This window comes from Lissotriton vulgaris, unplaced genomic scaffold (genome assembly GCF_964263255.1).
Source record: "Lissotriton vulgaris unplaced genomic scaffold, aLisVul1.2 SCAFFOLD_2804, whole genome shotgun sequence".
NCBI lineage: Eukaryota > Metazoa > Chordata > Amphibia > Caudata > Salamandridae > Lissotriton > Lissotriton vulgaris.
In genome coordinates this window covers 13,460-39,643 of record NW_028251288.1, presented here as the reverse complement: position 1 = coordinate 39,643, position 26,184 = coordinate 13,460, and the positions used below count along the sequence as shown (strand labels likewise).

At 50.8% G+C, this 26,184-nt stretch overlaps 1 long non-coding RNA gene across 1 annotated transcript; it reads right to left on the bottom strand.

The window, feature by feature from the left end:
* Positions 1-245: 245 nt before the first annotated feature.
* On the bottom strand, positions 246-25,972 carry LOC147662952 (uncharacterized). Its single transcript, XR_015305459.1, has 2 exons — positions 25,895-25,972; positions 246-600 (listed from the first exon to the last, which is right to left on the bottom strand). It is a non-coding gene; the product is annotated as an uncharacterized LOC147662952 (long non-coding RNA).
* Between the last annotated feature and the right edge of the window lie 212 nt (positions 25,973-26,184).

Genomic DNA, 26,184 nt, shown 5'->3' with positions numbered 1-26,184 from the left:
CAAAGAATAAATCAGATCAAAAAACACTAGTGTTACACGCTTCAAGTACCTTATCATGAGATCTCAGAACATACCTTTTCAAAAACACCCGAACTAGGAGTGTTTTTTTGTTGAATTGGGGAAAAAAGCTGAAGTATTTTACAAAGCTACGCAAGAACACATCTGATTCTGTGGTATTCAAACATCCATATCATTTGGATTTTATATTTGAACCAGACGTAATCAATCCAGATGACAAAGAGAAATAAATATTTCTGCTCATTTATTATCCGGGCTCGCACAGCCTGCGTTAAAAGATATAGAAGTTCATGAACTGGGATCCTTGAAAGACCATGATATGACCTATTGTTCTGCAAAATGTATTGTCCAGCCTCCTTTAAACAACAAAGAATTCTTCCAAGACTTCTGTGATTGTAACATACGGACTTGACATTACTCCGAACCCTAAGTTAGACAATTACTTAAATACATATGTAACATCTCCGGTGCTCTTATTGCGACAGACGATTGTCCATTGGTTGTTTGGCTACCAGCCATACGCCTTGGTCCACACGACTTTCTTTTTAAATTCCGGGAGAAATCGGAGAGCCAGAAGGGAAGCTACAAAACAAACATGCTTAAGTTATAACTTGGCAGGATACTATGTTAATAACAAAAGACACAAAAAAGTTTTCTCTTTCAGAACTTTTAAACTAATAATGCACACCACACTTAAGAGGGAGGATGCAGGGGTGGCTTTGGCTGCCCGTAGCTTGCTTTAGCCGTTGTCTCACATAGCTCTAAGATTGGATCAAAACTGCAACTTGAATTCATTTTCACAAACACTCTTTTGGAAAAAAAACCTTAACAGTGTAGGTACTTAAATGGCATTCATTAAAAAAAATAATTGATCTACAGATTGTTGCATGCAATTTGCTTAAAAATGCACAGCAAAATATGAAGCACCCCATGAATAGTGACCATGAATATGTATGAGTAATACTGTTTCTATGTCAACCTTCATACTGTAACACTCCTTCCAACAACCATTGGCTATTCTCTATATTTAGTTGGTAGATATAATCCTTGCTACGGTGTCCCGCCACCATACCCAGGGTTAAAATCATTAACAGGAAGAACAAAATGAAAAAAAAACACAGTGGAAAATAGTAGTATGCTGAGGAACAAATGAACGATGGAGCAGAGAGGGACTAGATGGTGCAGTTGTCCATCTGGTCATTTCATTGAGTAAGGTAACACAGGATATGGGATTGCCGTGGGATAATTTGGCTGTTGTTGAAGATCCATCAGAGTACTTAGCTTTTTGGGAGTCAACTGATCTCCACACCATGGGGCAGCCGCACATCTTATTACTTCAAAAGTGACTGTTTATTTGGGTTTATATGAGAAGAGGGGGCTCCAGCGTGCCGGGCTCCAAGATGGCCACACGCCTAGGAAGCTCCTTGTGTCGTGCATTCAAATATGTGCAGAAGGTCACTGCTGGAAGTGTTATTTGTGAGGACATAAGCTACTTTGCTACATGTGCCTAACTTGGGAATATAACACTGGCAGTAACCATTGCAACTACTATCAATGCATCCGGACACCCCAAAATACCTGACCATCGGCATGGCCGGACTGGGAACCAAAACCGGCCCTGGCAAAGTGCTCTGCCGGCCCCCCCCCTCCCCACTTGGGGGGGTTGGAGGTGCCGCCGAGCGCTTTGTTAGGGCCGGTTTTCGGACGATTTTGTTGCAGGGCCGATTTTGCAGCTATGCTGCAAAAACGGCCCTGTAACAAAATCGGCCCCCAGGGGCTCAAAACCGGCCCCCACCCTTGTGGCGCACCGGGGGATTGCCCGGTGCCCGCTATGGCCAGTCCGGGCCTGACCATCGGGAAGTAGAAACCACCGAAAGAGGCAAGATAGCGTGTGCTAAGGTGTGGCCCCAGATGGGGGCCCAGTGTGTTGGCGAGGTGAGCAAGGAAAGAATGGCTGCAATGCCTCTAGTGGCCGAGAACGAGGCTCAATTTTCCACAATAATGTTGGCATGATGTCAGAAATCAGAGCCCGTCTGAGCCTGCAAAGAGTGGATTCACTATTTTCTTTACCATCATTAAAGTCATGCTCTGCATCACAGCGTGGTGGGATGGGGAGAAATAATTGCTGTAAAGCAGAGAAAAGGAGGGCAGGTCGCATTTCAGGGGGGCAGATGACATTGGGTGGGACAACCTGACGATTACTGCGGCTATCCACAAAGGCTACCAACGGCTACCAACTTGTTAGAAAAGACCGCCCTGTTGGGACGGATGGGGGTATAGCCATCATTTTTAAAAATCAGTATTTGTGCACTCTTGTTCCTGTGGATGATGTCATCGGAGCTGAAATTCTCGGTTTTCATTTGGTGGTATCCCCTCACCAATCACTAGTGGGTATTCTAGTCTACAGGCCTCCTGGCCCTCCTGGTCTGTTTCACGAGTCTATCTGTAATGCAGTCGCCCCCTTGGTTACGAAATATAAAGACTGTTTAATGTTAGGCAACTTCCATATTCATCTGGATAAACCTGACGACTCAGACGCCATCATATTAATAGAATCCTTGGATATTTTAAAGCTGACTCTGTTTTTTCAGTCTCCAACCCATGCGAAAAGCCACATCTTGGATCTGGTCTTCTCCACACTAGACATAGAAACTTCCCTTCCCCTTCTGCTTGTATGGTCGAATCATTTGCTTCTGGAATTCACAATTAACCGAGAGTCCATCAATCCTAACTCTCAGGGCAAGCCCCTTACGGGCAGTTCCAGACCCTTCCACCTCATTACATCAGAGGTTTTGAAGGTGGCCCTCGATACTCATCATATTATCCTGAGCAGAACGCTTGAGAATGATTTTGCCTGTTTGGACAACTGGCTCCAGCTTCGAGCAGCGGAGCTTGCACCCCCTTCCTCCCGCTAAGGTCAGACCTCTCGTCCCTATGCGCCCTGGTTTACACCGGCCCTCAAGAACAGCAAGAGCGCTTGTAAGCGCCTAGAGAGAGCATGGCGTTAAAATTAAGATATCAATGAGAAACTAGCTTACAAACAAGCTCTTAGCTCCCCCCATAAACGCATTCTTGAGGGGGAAAAAACTTTTTTTCTCATCTAAAATCGAGGTGGCGGATAATATTAAAAGTAAGGAGATTTTGAAATTAGTAAAAGAATTCTTCTCCGCCAGAGAGGTGGATAGGATCTTCACTCCATCTGCATCATGGTGGAACACATGTCCCTATACTTTTGTGATAAAATCAAAAAAAAAATCCACGACACTTTCACTACCCCCTCTCCTACTCCAGTACCAGTTATGGAACCTTCTTTTCCCCCCTTCAGACCAATGTCCCTTCCTTCTGCGAGTTACCCCCCCCCCCCTTCCGTTGGCGACTTCTCTTGATATTCTCTTGATATTATGAAAGCTTTGAAGTCGGGGGCTCCTTCGGACGCTTGCCCAGCTTCCATGCTAGCATCAATAGCTGCGACCATCAATACAGCACTCAATCTGATTCTAAATGAGTCCATGCAGCAAGGGCAGGTCCCTATCAGGTGGAAAAAGGCGCTAATACTCCCTCTCCTGAAAAAGCCAACTTTGGACCTGGAGTTGTCCTCTAACTATAGGCCCATATCCCTTCTACCATTTTTCTCCAAAACGTTAGAAAAATATGTTAATATGGTCACCTTCACATTTGTAAAAACCAACAACATCCTGCACCAGAGTCAATCTGGTTTCAGACCAATTTTCAGTACTGAAACAGCACTCCTCGAAATCTCTGAGTCCATAAAGGACGTCCTGGACAAGGGCGGCAAAGCCGTACTGATATTATTGGATCTTTCCGTCCCTCATGACCGACTCATGCTGAGACTCCAGGAGCCTGGTTTTGGGGGGACACTACTCAAGTGGTTCACTTCTTTTCTATCGGACCGCCAACAAGTCTCGGCTCCCATGCCCCCTTAAAAAAAAGGGAGTCCCACAGGGCTCTGTTCTTAGCCCAACATTGTTTAACATTTACATGTCCCCCCTAGAGAATCTGGCTGAATCCCTTGGAGCTAAAATAGTGTCATACGCCGATGACACGCAGCTGCAACAAGGACATTGATTTAACGGCGAAGAAATTAACTACTGTTTATCGGAGGTGTTTGCTTGGCTCCAACTAAACCAACTGAAATTTAATTTCAATAAATCGGAAATCATTTTTTTCAGCCTGCCCCCAAACGATATGTGGCGCAGCTTGTGGCCACTGGACAGGCATCCGCCCACTACCTCGGTCCAGTTAGTTAAAAATTTGGGGTGAAACTGGACAACACGCTAAGCATGAAAACCCAAATTCAAGCAGTTGCCGGACAATGTTTTGGCTTCATGAAAATGATAAAACAGTGTTTGCCCCTTCTCTCGGTCCCCCATAGGAAAATTGTAGTTCAGGCATTGATCGGATCCTGGCTGGACTATGTAAATATTCTGTACCTTCTCACCCGCCTCCAGGTGGTACAAAATGTTGCAGCCAGGGCGATACTTTTACTTGGCCCCAGGATGCGGATGTCTCCCCACTAGAAATCTCTCCATTGGCTTCCGATCCGTAATAGGATTTTCTTTAAACCTTGTGTCCTGGCCTTCAAGGCCCTACATGATACGAGGGCCACCTACCTTAGGAAAAGATTCCCGTTTTATCGCCCACGGCCCTCTATGCGATCCTCGTCCCTATCGCTAGTAAGCACCCCCGGGTTCCTCCGCTCTCGCACAGGAGGTCGATCTTTCCAGGTACAAGTTGCCAAATTTTGGAACTATATGCAGCTTACTTTAAGACAGAAGCACAGTCTTCTCCCCTTCAGGAAGGCCATTAAGACGTGGTTGTTCCAACAATAGTCCCACGTTCTTCTATTGAGTCAGCCTGTCACACTCACTCGGTACCGGGACATTCAGCAGAGTAGTTGCGCGCTCTACATATACCCTGGTAACGTAACGTAACACTGCGAAAATACATACCAGTAAATAGAAAAAAGTGAGTAAAGTCTGGTGCCCACAGCCCACCAGTGAGCGCGGCTGAGGGGAGAAGCTGGAATTTGAGAGACTTACTGCCGATTGGACCTACCATTTAGATTATCAAGAGGAGTGCCATCCTAATCTTGCCAAGATGGGCAAGGAAGGCCCGAAACAGGCTACACTCCTATTTCAATCGTGATGTGCTGGCAGAGCCCAGTCTTCCAATAGGTTCACTACATCCATAGAGACCGTGCAAGAAACCGGAGAGCCAGACATCAAATTCTGCTGTTGCATGTGCAAAAACGTCAATTGACACCAAACTGGACATGCTAACTAACAGAGTATACAAACTGACAGCAACTGTAAACAAACATGAAAAACATATCTGATAGAGACTTCTAATTGCAGATTCCTTACCTTAGAATTACCCTCAAGCGTTAGAATAAATCCGTGCGCCAGTAGGTGGAGTTGTTTGTGCTAGAAGTGACGTGCGCTGTGGCTATATAGGCGCCATCCCGGCGTGTGATGGGAGTTCTTTTCTTCCTGCACCAGTCAGCGAAGATTCGGAAAGAGCTACCCTCAGTCACTTTACGACTGTCTTTTTTCGACTTTTGTCAAAGCATTTTTGAAACTTGTCTAATCGTGCGGCAGGTATGTCCACAAGGGTGGCCGGATTTAAGCCCTGTGGCGCCTGTCACCGACAAATGTCGATGATGGACCCACACCTGCGCCCACCACGGCCTGGTCGCCCCCACGCCCCCTGCCTGCTCCTCCTTACCTGCTGCCAGTAGCCTGACGCCAGAAGCCGAGCCTACACCCCAGCCGCCGCAGGGCCGCCCCAGCCGCCGCAGGGCCGCCAGCCGAGCCCCCAGCTTTTCCCGCCGTCGCAGACTCGAACCCGCCCCCCCGCCTGCCGATTGGTCCCCGCGCTTCCCGCCTCCCAGCGGACCCTCCCTCCCGGCTCCCTTCTTATGACGCCCCCAGAGCGGACACACGCAGCGGGAGCACCGATTGAGCGCCGAAGGTGCGCCAAAGGTAAGCCCGTCTGCGCCCTTCCGCACCTGGACCGCACCCAGTGCCCGGAACCCTGGGCATCGCAGACACCGGCCCACCCGCCAGACCTACGACGCCGCCTCCCTCAACGCACTCAACACCGGCCGAATCCCGGGATGCTACCGAGCCACCCCGAGACGAACCCACGGACCCTTCAGCTGCCACGCCTGCAAGTTCACCTGCATCCGGACCTGTCCCGCACCAACACCCGCCAAGCCGAACACCAGCAGCAACCACCTGAAGTGCATCCTCCTCAACACCCGCTCCGTCCACAGACACGCCATCGAACTCTGGAACCTCCTCGACACCACAGCTCCTGACGTCGCCTTCCTCACGGAAACCTGGATGAACGACTCCTCAGCGCCCGACATCGCCATCGCCATCCCAGAGGGCTACAAGATCACCCAAAGAGACCGCGACAACCAGACTGGAGGAGGCATCGCCATCATCTACAGGGACACCATCCGCATCAAGACCAACACCCTGACAACCGCCGAACACCTGCACTTCCAGATCCACACGGACCCCAAAACCACCCTCAGAGGCACCCTGATCTACCGACCCCCGGGACCACGCACACAATTCAGCGAGGACATCGCCGACTTCATCAGCCCGCATGCCCTCCCCTCCGCTGACTACATCCTCCTGGGGGACATCAACTTCCACCTGGAGAACAACAACGACCGCAACACCATCACCCTGCTCGACAACCTCGCCAACCTCGGTCTCAAGCAGCTGGTGTCCACCCCCACCCACCTCGCCGGACACACACTCGACGCCGTCTTCTCATCCAGCAAAGACATCGCCTTCAGCCACGCCACCGGTCTCCACTGGACGGACCACAGCTGCGTCCACTTCACCTTCAAAAGAACGACGATCCACCACCACCAGCAACAGGTTGCTCGAAGAAGCTGGAACAAGATCACATCCGACCAGCTCGCCGCTTCCCTGAGCCAGCACCCTCCCGCCAGCTCAGCGAACCCCAGCCAGGCCGCCGACAACCTCACGAAGTGGATCAGCAACTGCGCACACGAACTCGCCCCACTGAGGACCCCGCCCAGCAGACCCGGCAGCAAGAAGGCCCCATGGTTCACCGACAAACTCAAGAGCTCCAAGAAGAACTGCCGAGCCCTCGAGAAAGCCTGGAGAAGGGAACCAACACCGGACAACATGACCACCCTCAAGCTTGCCACCCCCAAGCACCACCAACTGATCCGCGCCACCAAGAAAACTGCATTCAAGGACCGGCTGGACAACAACGCACACAACTGCAAGGAACTCTTCAACATCGTGAAAGAGCTCTCCAACCCCAACGCCGTAAACAACGACATCACCCCATCGCAAGACCTCTGCAACTCCCTCGCCTCCTACTTCCACAACAAGATCGCGGACATACACAACAGCTTCAGCACTCAACCGACGCACGCCACGACCGAACCACCGCCCCCCACCACCACCCTCCGCGCCTGGACTCCGATCAGCACCGAAGACACCGTCCGCATGATGAACTCCATCCACTCCGGATCTCCAACCGACCCCTGCCCTCACCACGTCTTCAACAAGGCCGACGCTGTCATCGCACCCCACCTGCGGGACATCATCAACACCTCCTTCGACACCGGCACCTTCCCGGAGAGCTGGAAGCATGCCGAACTCAGCGCCCTACTCAAGAAACCTACAGCGGACCCCACCGAACTCAAGAATTACCGCCCCATCTCGCTCCTCCCGTTTCCAGCCAAAATCATCGAGAAGACCGTCAACAAACAGCTGGCCGCCTTCCTCGAGACGAATGGATCCCTCGACCCCTCACAGTCTGGCTTCCGAGCCAACCACAGCACCGAGACCGCCCTCATCGCTGCCACCGATGACATCCGAGCCCCGATGGACAACGGAGAAACAGCGGCCCTCATCCTCCTAGACCTCTCCGCGGCATTCGACACAGTCTGCCACCGCACCCTAGTGCAGCGCCTCAGCAACGTCGGATTCCAGGAGAAGGCACTGGAATGGATCATCTCCTTCCTCGACGGAAGAACACAGAGAGTCCGTCTACCACCGTACAAGTCAGAGGCCACCGAAGTCATCTGCGGCGTCCCTCAAGGATCCTCGCTGAGCCCCACCCTCTTCAACGTCTATATGAGCCCCCTCGCGGCCATCGCACGCCAACACAACCTCAACATCATCTCCTACGCTGACGACACCCAGCTGATCCTCTCCCTGACCAACGACCCCGCCGCCGCCAGAGCCGACCTTCACGAAGGGATGAAGGACGTAGCCGAGTGGATGACGACCAGCTGCCTGAAACTGAACTCAGACAAGACGGAAGTCCTCATCCTGGGCTCCTCGCCCTCCGCCTGGGACGACTCCTGGTGGCCCCCCGCCCTGGGCACCGCACCCAAACCGACAGACCACACACGCAACCTGGGCGTCATCCTGGACTCCTCCCTCTCCATGACCAGACAAGTCAACGCCGTCTCCTCGTCGTGCTTCAACATCCTGCGCATGCTACGGAAGATCTTCCGGTGGATCCCCACCGAGACCAGGAAGACGGTCACCCAGGCCCTCATCACCAGCCGACTGGACTACGGCAACGCCCTCTACGCCGGAACCACCGCCAAGCTCCAGAAGAGACTCCAGCGGATCCAGAACACCTCAGCCAGACTCATCCTCGACATCCCACGACACAGCCACATCTCCGGACATCTGAGAGACCTGCATTGGCTCCCCGTCAACAAAAGAATCACTTTCCGTCTCCTCACCCACGCACACAAAGCCCTACACGATCAAGGCCCGAGCTACCTCAACAACCGCATCAACTTCTACGCTCCCAAACGCCATCTCCGATCAGCCAGTCACGCCCTCGCCGCCGTCCCCCGCATCCGAAGAACGACAACAGGAGGAAGGTCCTTCTCCTACCTGGCCGCCAAGACCTGGAACTCCCTCCCGACCGACCTGCGCCTGACCCAAGACCACCTCTCCTTCAGGAAGAAGCTCAAGACCTAGCTGTTCGAGCAGTAGCAGCACCCCCCCCCCCCCCAAGCGCCTTGAGACCCTCCGGGTAAGTAGTGCGCTCTACAAATGTCTTTGATTGATTGATTGATTGATTGACACCTTGTCTGTCTCTGGTGAATTAAGCGCAAACTAAATACCCCCTTAAGGGTCTCAGGGGGCCATCGGGAAGTTTAAGCGAGCTATTGCCCAAAGTCAAATGTTGCTAGGCTGAGCTGGCATCGGGGATCGGACCATGCACCCCAAGGCCTTGAGGAAGTTCCTTACCGCTCATGTCACGTCACAACTGTGTTGATTCCGTCGAGAGGAAGGTCCCAGGATCGGTGGTTAAGTCATCGATCTTCGTTGCAGTCAAACTCGTCCCATTTTGGTAAGTCCCACAAAAAAAGAAGAGCAAGAAGTCGAAGAGGTCTTTGACTTTACCCCATCTCTTAAAGTCATCCGACGAGACGAGGGAGTGTCGACACTCAAGGTCTGGCTTCACGGTTGTGTCTTTGCCTGGGCCGTCTAAGAGCCTCCCCGAATTTTCGGGAGCCCGAGCCAACCCTAGCGAGCTTCATGAATTTTATGAGGCAATGTACCTCCTATTTGGGACCCATGGGTTCATGAGGGGTCTCTACTGGTCTTCTTCCTGTGGGTTCACCCATGGCACCAGTCAAGCCCCTTATAACCACAGGCGGCTCTGAACCGGCACTGGTCGAGCAACATTGGCCTTCCTGGGCACCAACTCTGAAGCTAACGCTCCCGGTGTCGCCTGCACTGCCATCTCCATTGTTATCCCTGACACGGAGTAGAATGGCCTCGTCCGATGTCTGTCTCCACAAACGTCCTGACGGAGGTGCTTCCACCGGGAGTCACCCCCTCTGAACCTACCTCCTGCTTAATAAAGCTCTCACAGAAACCCTATTGGGGGCCTGGTCCAAGCCCTTCAGAGGGGCTCCTGTGAATAGGACAATTGCCCTTTGCCATCCGCCTGGTCCAGTGGACCCCAATTTCCTCACACAGCACCCCACCCTGGAGAGCTTGGTGGTCCAAACCTCCACTTCCCAAGACAATCCTGGCCCATTCCCTACCACCCCACCGGATAGGGAGTCCAAAATGTCGCGAGACTGCGAGATGCAGAAACGCTAGCTGTGGTGAAATACGCCTTTTTAATCTTATTCCCTAGTTGCGCTGCCTAATTTTTAACCTGCACACTTTCCCTACCTGTTCTATACCGCCTGCTCCCCGGTCAACCACGGGCTTGCCCGATTGTTGTGCAGGGAGCAGCAGGCTTACATCTTTGCGGGAGAGACAGGGGCGGGTGGTTGCACTTATGTCAGCAATCAGCTGACGCCCGAGGCACGGCGTCCAATCAACTCTCCAGGCTCAGAGAGGGTGGAGTAAGGGGGCTAGGTATTTAATGGGTATTCTATCTCGTACGCGCAGCAGACGCGCGCAGCGGGCACGCCAAAGGCAAGCCCGTCTGTCCCCGTCCGTGCCTGTTCCGCGAACAGCGCCAGCCATGCTGCCGGTGGCCCTCCATCGCCTCGTGTTTTTTGGTCTAGGGCTCAATTACTAGACCTTAGAACAGCGACTTGCTGCAGTGGCCCGCGTGGTGATCCTTCCCTGCTGCTAACTAGCCATTTCAGTTGCAAAGACTGCCCATTCGCCCTCCCCCCTGTCTCCGAACGATCACGGCCTGGGGTCAGAGCAGATCGATTTACAAAAACATCAATGGTAGTTAAAGCTTGTATGCTCAATTGTCGCTCCCTTCCACGACACACAGGCGATATTTGGCTCTCGCTGACCTCTCACGCCTGGGACTTGATGTTCCTGACCGAGACTTGGGTCAAAGACACATCAAATCCGGATATTAGCCTGGCAATCCCACCGGAATATAGATTTGTAGGGATAAATCGTCCAGGCGATAAAGCAGGAGGCGGAATTGCTGTTATCCTTCGTTCTCACTGGAACATAACGTCCAGGAAACTGGAAAACACTGGCCCTATTGAGGCCATGTACTTTAGTATTTCTGACCCAAGACACTTGATTGCAGCTGGGGTGTTGATTTACAATCCCCCCCGCACACCACCATCTCACCTCACGGAGCTCGTAGCGACCATGGCGAATCTCGCGTGGAGATATCCGCACTTTACTATTCTGGGAGATTTTAATCTTCATGCAGATGACACCACGTGTGCAAAAGCCAGTTCTCTTGTAGACATTTTGGCTGGCATGAACTTTGATCAGAAGGTTCGGGCCCCACCCATCGTGCGGGCCATACTTTGGACCTTATACTTACGAATCTGCCAGGCTTGTCTACTCTGGTGCCTCTTCCCCTCACCTGGTCAGATCATTATTTAATTCCTTTCATCCTGACCTTCCCCCGGACGCCAGCCATTCCCACTAAGACTGGTGACCTGGGTAGGAAATGGTACAAAGTCACCTGTGAGGCCCTTGAATTAACTCTTACCAATGTGAAATGGCAGTCCTCAGATGATTTGAACACAGTTGTAGCTAATTTTAATGACCAACAGTCCCTAGCTATAGATACCATCGCCCCTTTACAACCTCTGTCCTTGGCACGCGCCAAACCTACTGCACCTTGGTTCTCACAAGCCTTACGGGAAAAAAAGAGGGGCTGCAAGAAACTTGAACGCCGCCGGCGACTCTCCTATGACCCCCTCGCCAAAGCCATCTATAGAGCCGCGTTAAAAAAAATCATAAACTAAAACGGGCTACGATGAGACTTTTTTATGAATAAAACCAATGCAGCGGATAATTCAGCTAAATCTCTGTTTCTAATTGTTAAGGAATTTATGAACCCTACGGCAGTTGCCCGCAAGATTAAACCCAGTCAAGAGCTGTGCGATGGCCTGTCCGATTTCTTCCATAATAAGATCATTGACATCTTTTCTGGCTTTAAACAACCTGCTGTCAGCCGGTCGGAGAGCTCTGCCGACGACACTACCATCTTTTGAGGATAAAATGGTATGTAGTTTTGAACCTGTCTCTTTGGACACAGCCCTGTTGAAAGTTCGACAGTGTGTGGACAGAGGCGAGGTTGTCATGTTGTTGCTCCTCGATCTGTCTGCGGCGTTCGATACTGTCTCACACACCATCTTGCTTGACAGACTCCATAACTTAGGGATTAGAGGCACTCCCCTGGCCTGGATAAGATCATTCTTAACGGGAAGAACTCAGCAGGTCTGGTGTCGGCCTTTCGTTTCCAAAGAAAAAAAAACCTTGAGCTGTGGAATCCCCCAGGGATCGGCTCTCAGCCCCCTCTTTTTTATTGTTTACCTGGCTCCGCTAGCCGAGGTTATAGAAGACTGCGGGGTCAGAGTGGTCTCTTATGCTGATGATACTCAGCTAGTATTCTCTTTTAGAGATCACTCTGACAAAGACCTTTCTAATTTTAAACAGTGCCTCACAAATATTGTATCATGGATGACTTGTAACACCCTCAAGTTAAACACTAATAAAACTGAAGTGTTGTTTTTTAATCAAAAGGCCCCTTTGTTGCCATCATTGTGGTGGCCGGCCGATCTCAACCTCCCCCGCTCCCAGTTGATTTGTCCCGAAACTTGGGCTTTGTATTGGACAATGAATTGTCGTGCAAGGTCCAAATCAATAAAGTCACCTCTGCTTGCTTTGGCAAATTGCGCATGATTAAAAAAAAAAAAAATCCTTATCTCCCTCTGGACTCGCGCAGGACGGTCATCCACGCCCTCATTACCTCCCACCTGGATTATTCCAACAGCCTTTATGTGGGAGCTCCAGCCTATCTCATCAATCGATTACAGATTATACAGAATGCGGCCGCAAGGCTGACCTGCAACATCCCTTACCGGCACTCAATTACCCCGCATCTGAAGAAACTTCACTGGCTCCCTGTATCCTCTCGCATCCAGTTCAAGGTCATGGTCCTGTCTTTCAGAGCAATGAACGGTAGGGGACCTGGTTATCTCCGGCGTAGGCTTAAGCTGGTGCACTCAGCCCGCACTCTCAGATCCAATCACCTCCGCCTGATGCTCCCCCCAGGTTCAAACGCAGCTTTGGAATGGGCTTCCCCTTATCTCCGTTTTATCGACTCGGAACCCCTGTTCAGGCGCAGCGTAAAGACCTGGCTGTTCTCTACTCTCTAGCCTAATATCTGGTGATTGCGGTCTCTGCTGTCTGTTGCGTCGGGACACCCCCGTTGGGGGTAGCCGTGCGCTTAACACATTTCTATAATAAATAAATAATAAAGGTTGGACACCTTGGGCAAGAAAACTTTTATTTTTCCATCAACCTAGCATGACAGAAAACACCAAGTGAAATTTGGGCTGTTACTCCCATTCACTCTGGGATTCAATTGCGCGGGTGTTGCCTATCACCCTGGAGGAGGCCTGGGCCATACTCTCCCAAGCTATTGCTGATGGGGAGATGCAGCTAAGTTCACAGTCTGATGTGGGCTGGACATGACCAACTTGCTAGGTTGAGCTATTCCTTCATTGGTGGACGTACAGTGACAGACCTCGCTCAGGACAACTGGCTTTTCAGGGGATGTCCAGGCTTTGTTCAGGGACATGCCCTTTGATGGCTCCGTCTCTTCGGAAACGGGGCAGACTCACCGCTAGAGCACTTCATGGATAGCAGTGCTATGGCCAGGTCCTTGGACCTTTCCATGGCTCCTCACCAACCTCAGCCTGCCTTTTGCTCCTTTCATGGCCACAGAAGGGGCTTCCAGCCACATCTCCACCTGCCAGGCCACCACGGCACACAAGCTTCCCAGCCCCTGCGTGGCTGAGGACGTAGTACCCCCAGATCCTGTTGGACAGACAGCCAGAGGCCGGGACAGTCCACCACTCCCCTGGCAGATGCAACCTCCAAATCTCTTTAGTTTACCCTCCGACCATCACAAGCACCCAGGGGAGGCAGAATGCGCTGTCACCTGCACACTAGAGGTCGATAACATCTGACCACTGAGTTCACCCAATTGTCCAAAGGGGTTACTCCCTCCCCTTCATGACCACCTCTCACCCATGCCAACCACTTGTGACTGGCTGGCAAAGGACTCATCGGTCTCTACTCTGCTAGGAAGTGGCAGCTCTCTTTGTCATGGGAGCTATAGGGATGGTGCCAGCAGCAGAAGTCGGTCATGGTTGTTATTCCTGGTGCCCAAGAAGAATGGAAGACTTCACTCTATCTAGACCTGTGCCCTCTATTTCTTCCTGAAAAAGGAGAAATTCAAAATGCTCATGGTATCTCAAATCCTCTCTGCCCTGGACCTGGGAGACTGGATGGTAGAGATGGACTTGCAGATTGCATTGTTTCACATTCCTGCCTGCCCACAGACGTTACAGGAGGTTCACGGTAAGTCCCGAGCTAGTTCAGTTTACTGTGCTCCCCTTTGGCCTTACCAGCGGCCATCAGTTGTTCACCAAGGTGATGGCGTGGTTGCAGCTCATCTACGTAGACGAGGGGTGCCAGTCTTCCCCTATCTCAATGACTGGCTGTTGAAGGCGGGATCATCCCAGGCAGTCGTCTGCCACCACCACACTACAGCAAACCTCCTGCCCTTGCTGAGGTTCACTATAAACATGCCGAAGTCAGGCCTCACCCCTTCTCAGACTCTTTCTTTTATTGGAGCTATTCTGGACACTTATCCTCCAGAAGGGCCAGTCCACAATATTCAGGCTATGATACCGATGTTTCAGCCTCTATCCTGGGATTTGGTGAGACTGATACTGAGGATTCTGGGCCTCATGTTCTCCTGCATCCTGCTTGTGACACATGCCCACTGGCCTATGCAGTACAGTGGGAGCTGCTGTGGCAGTGGGCACAGCATTAAACAATTCTCTCCGTCATGCTCCAGAACTCTGAGGGTATTGCAAAAGATCTGCAGTGGTGGTTGGCAAAACATGAATGGATAAGCAGCAGAACACTCTTACCTTCCCCCACAAGATCTGAAAATGGTGACAGGTGCGTCACTTCTGGGCTGTGGCAACCATCTGGGAGAGGTGGAAATCAGAGGACCCTGGTGGAATCCAGTCTCCCCATCGACTTGTTGGAACTCTGAGCAATCCAGCTTGCATTGAAAAGCTTTCCACCTTTTATCAAGGGAAGACTAGTGCAGATGTTCAAAGACAAAACCTCTGCCATGTGGTACTGCAATAAACCAGGTGGGGGAGAGGGTGTGGGGGGGGGGTCATGGACCCATTGTCAAGAGGCACTGCGTCTCTGGACCTGGCGCACAAGTTACTTACCTTCGGTAACGATATATCTGTAAGAAACAGTAGTTAGTATTTGATTCCTGACCTTAGAATATCCCCAGGCGTCAGACTGGATCCGGAAGCTTTTGCGTAGCAGTACCCTTGCGCGTCGGTAGGTGTCGTCTGCGGCTCCGCGTCTGTCGTCGGCGCTGGGATGACGTCGCCAGAGTATTTAGACGCCACCCTCGCGCGCTGACGTCAGTTCTTATACACAGCTTTTCCGCGCCAGAAACGCAGAGCCATGATAAAAACCAACACTGGTGCCATGAAACTAGAGCCCTGTAAGGGGATGACCTTAACCCTAGATATCGGTTCGCAGAACGTGGAGGATGGGTGGGGCGGTAAGGAATCTAATACCAACTACTGTTTCTTACAGATATATCGTTACCGAAGGTAAGTAACTTGTGCATCTGAAAGAAACAGGTTAGTATTAGATTCCTTCCCATAGAATAGATACCCCAGCAATACCAACCCCGGTGGTGGGTCTGCGAACCAATGATCACACCAGGAAGTCCTGGAGAACGGAACGGCCGAAAAAGCCATCTCTCCGGACTTGGCTGTCCAGGCAGTAGTGTCTTGCGAACGTGTGCAGCGAGGCCCACGTAGCTGCCTGACAGATGTCCTGCAAGAGGACTCCCCGACCCAGGGCAGTAGTAGCCGCCGTGGCCCGAGAGGAATGGGCACGTAGCCCCACAGGAGGCTCCTTTCTACCCAGAGAGTAACAAGCCTTGATGCACAAGACGACCCATCGAGAAATGGTCCATTTGTGCACCGCCCTTCCCTTCTTAGTGCCCACGTAACCAACAAAGAGTTGGTCATCCACCCGAAACTGGCGTGTGCGATCCAGGTAGAATTAGAGCGCACGTTTTGGATCCAGACGGTGGAGCCTCTTTTCCTCTTTCGAGGGATGCGGAGGCGGAAAGAATAGGTGGGCAAGGTGATGGACTGCCCGATGTGGAAGGCTGTGACTACCTTGGGCAGGAAAGAGGGTCTCGTCCGCAACCCACTTTGTCCGGATGGACAGAAAGGAAAGGAGGTTTAGAAGAAAGGGCCTGGAGCTCACTCACTCTCCTGGCAGAGGTGATGGCAACAAGAAATGCAGTCTTAAGAGTAAGGAGGCGAAGAGGACAGTTATGAAGTGGCTCGAAAGGAACGCACATCAGAAAAGTCAGAACAAGGTTCAAGTCCCACTTGGCATCACGAAAGGAACAGGAGGGAGCATATCAGTGATGCCCTTCAAAAACCTATTTACAACTGGGGACTTGAACAAAGAGGGCTGATCAGGAAGCCTTAAGAAGGCGGAAATGGCAGAGAGGTAGCCCTTTACAGTGCCCAGAGCAGAGCCCTGCTAGGCAAGAGAAAGAAGAAAGAGGAGAACCTCTGAAAGAGGGGCAGAAAGGGGATCCACAGCCTTTGCTGTGCACCATGCCACAAATTTGTTCCACCTGCAGGCGTATACCGATTTTGTGCAGGGACACCTGGCTGCCAGAATCACATTACAGACTTCAGGAGGCAAGTCAAATGGCCTCGACTGCTGCCGCTCAATCTCCACGCATGTAAGTGGAGACTGGACAGGTTCGGGTGGAGGACCGTCCCCTGCTGCTGCGACAGAAGGTCCTCCTCTCCTGAAGAGGCAGACAAATCGGGGGATCGACAGACATGCTGAGTAGCTCGGGATACCAGTATCTTCGTGCCCAGCCCGGAGCCACAAGGATGACTTGGGCCCGGTCGCGTCTGATCTTTTTCAGCACTCTGGGCAGAAGTGGTATAGGCGGAAAGGCGTACAACAGACCGCAACTCCACTCGCGACGAAAAGCGTCTCCGAGCGAGTGCCGCCTTGGAAATTCCAACGCGCAGAACTGATGACATTGCGTGTTCTCTTCTGTGGTGAATAGATCTAACCAAGGCTCTCCCCACTGCAGAAAGAGACCTGCGCTACGTCCGAGTTCAGACGCCATTCGTGATCCATCATGCACCGAAGGCTGAGTTTGTCCGCCCTGGCTTTCAGGGAACCTGCCAGGTGTTGAACCACCAGGGTCACGCCCTGATGTTCCAGCCACTGCCAGAGACGCAGAGCCTCCTGGCATAGGGTCCACGACCCCACCCCGCCCTGTTTGTTTCAGTACCACATGGCGGTGGTGTTGTCCGTGAACACCTGCACTACACTCCCCTGGACAGAGGGGAGGAATGCCTTCAGTGCAAGCCGGATCACCCGCAGCTCCAGAAGGTTGATGTGGAGCCGGGACTCCGCCGGAGACCAGAGGCCTCTGATCTCCGCCTCTCCCATGTGGCCCCCCCAGCCCTGGAGGGACGCGTCTGTCACAACTACTTGCTCCGGTTGGGGTAGGGGGAGGGATCTGCCGCTGACCCAATCGCTGTCCGTGAGCTACCACTGCAACTGTCTTGCAGTGCCCTCCGAGATCAAGATATGGTCGGACAAGTTGCCCTGATGCTGGGCCCACTGAAACTTCAGGTCCCACTGCAGAGCCTGCATCCGCCACCTGGTGAGGATAAACCCGAAACTGCGCAGAGTCTAGAACCGCTCCGATGAAGAAGAGCTTCTGAGAAGGACACAGGTGTGACTTCGGCACATTGATGGAGAACCCCAGCAGGTGCAGGAGGTCGGCCGTAGTCTGGAGGTGGCTGACGACTGTCTGGGGTGAGCCCGCCTTCAACAACTAGTCGTCGAGGTAGGGGAAGACTGAAACCCCTAACCTGAGCAGATGAGCTGCGACCACCACCATCACGTTCGTGAACACCCGAGGGGCGCTGGTAAGGTCAAAGGGGAGCACGGTAAATTGAAAATGCTCGTGGCTTACCGTGAACTGCAGGTAACGCCAGTGGGACAGCAGGACAGGGATGTGGAAATAAGCGTCCAGCAAGTCCAACCCTACCATCCAGTCTACAGGGTCGAGGGCAGACAAGACCTGAGCCAATGTCAACATTTTGAACTTCTTCTTCCGAAGGAAGCGGTTGACGTCCCTGAGGCCTTTGTCCTTCTTGGGCTCCAGAAAATAGTGGGAGTAGCAGCCACAACCTACTTCTGGCACAGGGACTCACTCGATGGCTCTCTTGGCCAAGAGAGCCGCAACTTCCTGACGGAGAAGGGCCAGGTGATCCTCCAACATGCGATGGAGTGTTGGTGGCATGGAGGGACAGGTAGTCTTGAAGGGAAGGGAGTAGCCCCTTCAGACTATCTGCAAAACCCACCTGTCTGATGTGATGTTGTGCCACTAGTGGAGGTGATGGCAGATCCTGCTGCCCACTGGCAACTGGTGGCCTTGAAAGATCGGACTAGGAAGGTTTGGAGGCTGCTGCAGAGGGGGCACTGGTGGACTGGCTCACACACTGACCCCCAGACCAACGGCGGTGGGTCCCATTTCCCCGGCTCCGCAGAGGCTGGACAGCCTGCGCTGCCCTGTGGCTCTGGGCAGAATGTGGTGGGGCACCCCTTCCGTAGACACGAAAGGGGCAAAATGCAGACCGCGCGGGGCGAGAGGTGGTAGCGAGGCCCAAGGATCTGGCCGAAGCTCTAGAGTTCTTGAAGCGCTTGAGCACATTGTCCGCCTTGTAGCCAAACAAGCGACGACCATCAAAGGACAAGTCCAAAAGAGTTGATTGGACATTGCCCAAAAAGCCAGTGGACCTCAGCCAGGCGTAGCGTCGCAGGGCTACCGATGTTGAAATCGTCCTGCCTAGGGAGTAGGCAGTATACTGCCCACAGTGAATGGCGAACTTTGCAGCATCCCTCCCTTCTGCGACCACACGGGAGAGTATGGCCCAGGTCTCTTCAGGGCACTGTGGTATCACCTGCACAACCGTGTCCCACACAAAGTGAGTGTAATGGCCCAAGAGACATGCAGTGTTTACCGACCTCAGTCCTAAGCTGGTGGAAGAAAACATCTTCTTCCCAATATGATCCAGCTTCTTGGATTCCCTATCTGGGAGAGCAGTAGGGAACATGTCTTTAGATGTTGAGGATTGGACCAACAAGCTCTATGGGGCAGGGTGTTGGGAGAGGAAAATTTGGCCACATGGGGCCGGGCGGTGGCGTCGGTCAATCACCCTATCCACAGGAGCCCCTGTGCTGGGCTTGGACCAGGTGGTCAGAAGGATGTCTATGAGGGCCTCATTGAACGGCAACAGGAGCTCCGAAGAGGTTGCTGCTGGTTTAAGCACCTCGGTCAGGAGGTTAGTCCTGACTGCCACCGTAGGTAGCTCAAGGCCCAAGGCATCATCCGCCCTACACAACACCACAGCACAGGAGGCTCCTTCCTCAGTGGCCATGGTAGGAGAAAGAAGCATACCAAGGTATAAGGATGTATCCAGACCACTGGCCTCACCCAGTTCCTCTCTTCAGTTTGGCTCTTCCAACTGGTCTACTGGAGGGTCAATAGACCCCTCCCAGTCCTCCTCACTCTCCTCTGGCTGCCATTCAGGGCGATAGGGAACTCCAGGATACAACAGAGGTCCTGCAATGCACTGCTTATGACCTCACATATTACATCACTCATGACATGGTCAGTGACATCACTGATAACTTCTCAAATTAAATTTCTGATGACATCAACCACAGAACCACTCACACACCCATGCAACATCTCCTGTTCACACAACCATTCACAAACCAATTTACCAACTCATACAAATACACATGTACCCACTCACACACTCACTCGTACAGGCACTCACACAACCAGTCACTCACCCATACAGATACTCACACACCCACTCTCATTAACCATTTGCAGCCACTTACACAACCACTCACTCACAAGTACAGCCACTCACCCAGCCACTATTTTACCCAAGCAAAATCTCAAACCACTCACTCATCCATACACCACTTTAACAGCCACTCACTCACTCACTCACCCATACAGACACTTCTACAGCCACGCACACACCCACCTATTTACCCATACAGCCACTCACTGATTTACAGTTACACAAACACTCACATAATCTCTGTTTTAAAATAGAATCACTGATTAGTAGTAAACAAAGTAAACAAATCTAATATGTTTAACACTCATAAACCTTTAGAAAACACTCACAATCCCTGGATGATGTCATCAATGTTGCCATCAGTGATGTCATTTGAGAAGTCATATGTGATGTCACTGACAATGTCATGAGTGATGTAATGTGTGAGGTCATAAGCATTGCATTGTAGGGGCGTAGGTTATAATTAACTCAGGAAACTATAATTGCTGAATTTCACTGGTTTTGTACAAGTAAAATTTAAGCTCAACTATAAAGCCCCATAACCTTTGTTTTTTCAGTGAATATATATAATATATACATATACACACACACACACACACACACACACTTACCTTACATATACACTTACCTTGCGATGAAAAGGCTTGCATTATAAAGGCATACATGCGGTACAGGCTTGCGTTGTAAAGGCAATATGTGGTAAAGGCATTACGTTATATGCTCGCATTGTAAAAGCTGGTTACCCTCACCACCTGGATTACCCATAATTATCTAATTTCTGACCTCTTCCTTGTAGGGAGAAGGGACGGTCACGGACACCCTCCCTCTTAACTTCTGTATGCCTTAGCAACAGAACTACTGACATGGCAAAGAGGACTAAACTTCTCCCCCAAGAACCCTATAGGCTCACGATTTGCAAATGACTTTACCATATACCATTGAGACCCGGCCTAAAATATACAGTCATACATGACTTCACATTATTCAAGGCACTAACAGGTATAGTGATGAACTGGAATAGATCTATGATATTCCTGCTCATGCCAGCTACACAAGTCAGAGAGGTGGAAGTCACCTCCGGGAGGAGGGAGGGGCGGGGGAGGTAGTGGGGGGGGAGGGTGGCACAGAGTCCTGTTTATAACGCCATGTTACAGTTGAGTTATCATCACTGGAAGAGTGAAGTGACTCAGTATCAAGGCTTCGGAACAGGCGACATCTCCGCAATTGCAGCTCCATGTTCCAATATCTGGAAGCGCTTTGCAATCGTTTGCTCCAGGTCCACACAGCCCCAGGCTTCGGGGCCGTCGCGTTGCCATGCAACCTCTGTGGTGTCACCTGCGTACGCCTCTGGCAGCCACCTCGGTGTCCGACCTAGACCAGCAATCCACATGGGGGCCGTAGGTCTCCAAACATCTCCATGCGTCCTCTTGCAAGTCAAAGAAATGTGTAACCCCATCTGCAATCACAAGGAGCCTGGCTGGGTACAGCTGTGCATATTTCAGGGAAAATTTTGCAGAGCCTGCATTCCACAGCTGTGAATGTGCTGCGTCGTTTTTGGACCGCTGCAGTGTAATCTGGAAAAAACAAGACATGTGAGTTCCCCACTACCACCTCCGGGAGCTTCCTTGCCTCACGCAATACGGCATCCCTGTCGTGGAAGTGCAGCACCTTGAACACCATAGGTCTGGGATGAGAGCCAGGCGGGGGTCTTTGTGCCGGAACCTGGTGTGCACGTTCAATGATAAAGTACGGAGCAAGCGCCTGTGTGGGCAGTAGGTCACGTATCCAGTCCTCTACATAGGTTATTGGTCTTCTGTTTCTTCTGTCAGCCCCAGTACTCGTATAAAATTCCTCCTTGACCATCACTCAGCATCCTCATCTCACTTTCCCAAGATGCGCACAAAAAAACGACAACAACTTCAGTGAGGAATCCATGTTCCACTTCATGGGCTGGAGTTATTCTAAGATCTGCTATGTTGATGCAAGCTTGACTTCAAGTTTGCAGTGGTCTGTTTTCAGCAGTGTCAGGTCTGTGACAACACTATCGATTCTAAGGAAGTTATGAAGTTTTCTATAGCAGTCAGTAGGGCTTCAAACTTGCTTTCCGTTGCCGTGGATAAGCCCAGAGTCCCAGATCTCGAGGCATCTCCATCTGATACGTTGTGGGTCCTGCTGCCATGCGCAGGGTGTCCGGAGCGGTCAACCGCAACCGTCCCATGTTACGGCCAGCTGGACAGACACAGTCAATCACCCCAGATGCTGCAAGTCCAGTGAAGTTTTATAAGCAGCCCACCTTCTAACTGTTTAACATTACTGGTGCTTTGCAGTGCTTCCTCGAGTTGCAGGCTCCTTATGCGTGATGTTATACCTTCCCCAGGATACCCAAACACTTACACACAGGTTTCCAGACGGGTGGTTGAGGTAAAGCTGTCATGATAACACCAGCAGGGTCTCACTTTGTACACCCCTCACCCCAACCTGACGCTTACAGTCTCTTTAGTGGCCAGTGGCCCAAACTATGGTGTGGTGGTCAAGCTGCTTGTATATAATACAGGAAAATCACTGCCAGGCGGTTGTGGCTAGGCAACTACGCACTTGGGTAGCCAAGACCCCACCGGGGTGAGGTAAACTGTCAAACCCCTCCCTGCCCAACTAGGCCCAGGCAGGAGTCTTATCAAGACTGGTTTTGAACCCACCTGTCACTTCCCAACATATGCCCCACCAACAGCCTCAGACTCAAATCAACAATAGCATGCACAGTATGTAAACAGGCAACCCCAATCAATCATCCCTGGTTTGGTGTATGCTGCAAGTAAATTATAGCAGTGAGGCCAAGGCCCAGAATGACCCCGGACTCCACCGCAACCCATCTCCTCTTCTTAGCAGATTACAACCGCGTTCATATGCCAGTGCCAGCGAAGACAGCTACCAGCGTCCCTAGTCCCCACAGCGGGCCAACTCTGAAGGGCACTGTACTGTGTATGTTTTATATTGCGCTGCACCCATGGCAGTAATCTAGAACACACAGGCAGGACAGCTAGCACCACATGGCCTAGGTCCGACACGACCCCAAGACCGTGCAGAACACTAGCACTAGTGGCCACAATTCGTAAGTAGCATTGCATTCAGTCCCTGTACACAGAGCTTCTACAGTGGCACTGCTCCAGTCAATGTCCTCCGTCACCAGGCAGGCATTTTGAGCCCAATGGCATAGGCCTGAACCGACCTCCAGGCACTGTGTCGCTCTTTCAGTTAGCGTGGCCTCACAAGTGATACCTCTGCCGGCACATCACTCTCAGCACGAGTAACCTAACTGGCAGAGGGAGCGAAGGAGATCTCTGCCCCCCCCCCACCCGATGTCCATGGCAAAACTTGAGTCCTAGCACTGGTGCTGCGAGGCCTGAGCCCGGCACGACCCCCAAGCCCCGAAGCTGCTCCCCTCACTAGAGTGGTCTTGCCCAAGCCGGCGCCGCAACTTCGGCAGGGCAGGCATCAAGCTTTGCGGGGTGGTCTAGAACCAAAACCGGCTCGCGGGTCCAGCCCTGCTCCTTTGCCACGCCAATTAATGCTGCGGCTACACCGCGCAATCCCTTGTCTCCTCACCTGAGTTGTGGCAATGTGCCTGACTCTTCACACACCCTACGGTCAGCAGCGAGGCACACATCAGGGAGGCCACCCCCGCCCGTGTCTCGACCGCAATTAGCTCCAGCGTCTGGCATCCCATGACCCCAGCCAGAGCTGTCCAAGTAAGGGAGCTTACAGACCAGCGGCGACAATCATGCTGGAGTGCGAGCAGCAGGCTCAGGGCGCTCAGACAGCAGCACCGCCAAGTATTCCAATGATTGCAGCACTAACTGCTACGGATCGGGCCCAGCGTCCGATACAAGGGAGTAGGCTGCAGATGGCACCCACAGCAATGCCCTCAGCCGCTGCAGAGATCCCCAAGGCATAAGGATTAGAGACTAGGGGACTGAGACAGAGCTGGCAACAGGGATTAGAGGTGGATAATGGGGTGTAGATGCAGAGCCTCGATAGAGTACGTCCGCCTTCTTGGTCGTGCTAGCCTTGCCCCCGAAAACATCCTAGCTGTTCACGGAGAGCTTGAATTAGAGCAATTGTGTTAATCGATGCTGCTGAAGTTGGTAATACCACGAGGATGGTAAAATTATTTCTCCTTGATGATTAAATACAGTTTTAAGACACCCTGAAAACTAAAGGTTATCTGATGTGCTGAGCTCAGGCTTGTATGATTTGAAAACACCTGTGGTTCTCCCAGGCTTTCAGGTCCTAATGGACTACCTTTTTCACTCTGGATTTCTGCACAGTGACATCATGTGAAAACCAGGACACCAGCTTTAACCACACAGTTGGTTTAAGGTTTAAATGTCTTTCTATGGTCAACATGGGAAGTGAACCAGGCAGTACAAACTGAATGTGCTCCAGCAAAGTAGTATCAGTCTAGGGCGCATCCTGGACCTCAAACTGTGAACAATGAGTTTAAAAAATGTCTGCAAACTCTTTTTATACTGGGTTTGGATTTTGGGTAGAATTAAGTCTAGAGAGATTTTGAATACTACCTCTAATATCGTCCACCCAGAGCAAAGGGACTGAAGATATAGTCTGAATGAAATCAGTAGGCCCAAAGGCCAACTCAAGTGGCCAACCTGCTTAATGACTTAGGCTTGTCACCTGTGAATTAATCCAAGTGCCTGTATAAGACTGATTGCCCCAGTCACAAATTTTGAGGATATACACAAAAACTGAAGTTTCCTGTAGTCAACATGAGCATCACTCAAATACAGAAACTGTGAAAAGAAGATAATAAATGTGTTTATCCCAAAAATGTGGTCAACAGAAAGACAATATGGTACGGGTATAGTTGGCAATAGAGAAAAACAAACTTGACTCCCAAATACTCAGAGTACCTCTCCAGCACTAGAGACATACTATAATTTGAAACTGTAATTTATTTTGTTTATACGAAAATGGCACTTTAAATGTCCATTTACCAGGTATGCATCCATTTCTAAATTTCTTAAAGCCTTTTGAGATGGCTTCAAATGAGAGCCACGTATGAATTACAATCAAAATATCTAGTTATAAATCCCCAATTAGGTCCTTGGACAGGGAGCAAGCATTATTTACCAAGACCTTCTTTTCTCTTGGCCCCTATTAGTAAACCAATTAGTCAAACTCTTGCACCCTCCTTTTTATGGACCTCCATTGCCCTTCTAATCAGTCAAAAGCCTGTGGGCCACACATGTGGTTCCCATCTCTTCCCTCAGTGTGGTATTTTCTATTTGGAAAACCAGAGAAGAGACACCTTCTCTTACCATCTGAGACAGAGTGCTGCTAGAGGTTCATCCAGTCATAACTTTTCTATGAAATGTGGTACTTGCAGCTTTCCTAGAACGGATAAATAACTCGCATGACATGGGGCACCTTAGAAGTTCTTCCTGTGGTGACAGAACTGTAAGCCAGTTTGAAACTGGTACTGTGAAACAATTGTGTTTTAAGATTAAAGCTAATGCATTGCATATATCATTTAATATTATCTGTATTTTTTTTAAAAACAACAAATGAAATATACTGAATCAAAGCTGTCGCCCATAGTGCAACTAGCTTGCTCATTGTTCAGTATTTTATTGGAAATTTGATTTCCTGAAGTTATTTGAATGTCATGATATTTAACCATAGTAAGATATTAAAGTTTTGATTTTTTTAGACCATTACTGAATTAGTAAACATAGGACAAATGTAATAAAGCAACACACAGCTAGACGAAATGTACTTTGAGTAGCGAACTTTCAGCAAATATGTTTGCTCTAGAATCGAGAACTGATGAGAAAATCACATTTCAAAAAGATTCCAATAAGCCATTACCTTTCAGGAGATCCCTGGATGTTTCTGAAAGGGCATCCCTGGGGCTCTCCAGTATATTAAACAGCCAGTCTATAAACTGAGGATGGGTTAAAAAGCAGAACATACACAACATTAGAACTCAGAGTTGAATGGAAATCAAACAAATGGTAGTCAAAGCGCTAACAGAAGTACATTATGACACGTCTACTCTGTAGATTTAGAAAGAGGATAGCAATACCAACTTTCTCCCACTCCTCCTTCAATGCATTCTATTGAGAAAAAGAGGACTTAAAGTTCCATCCATTTTTAAG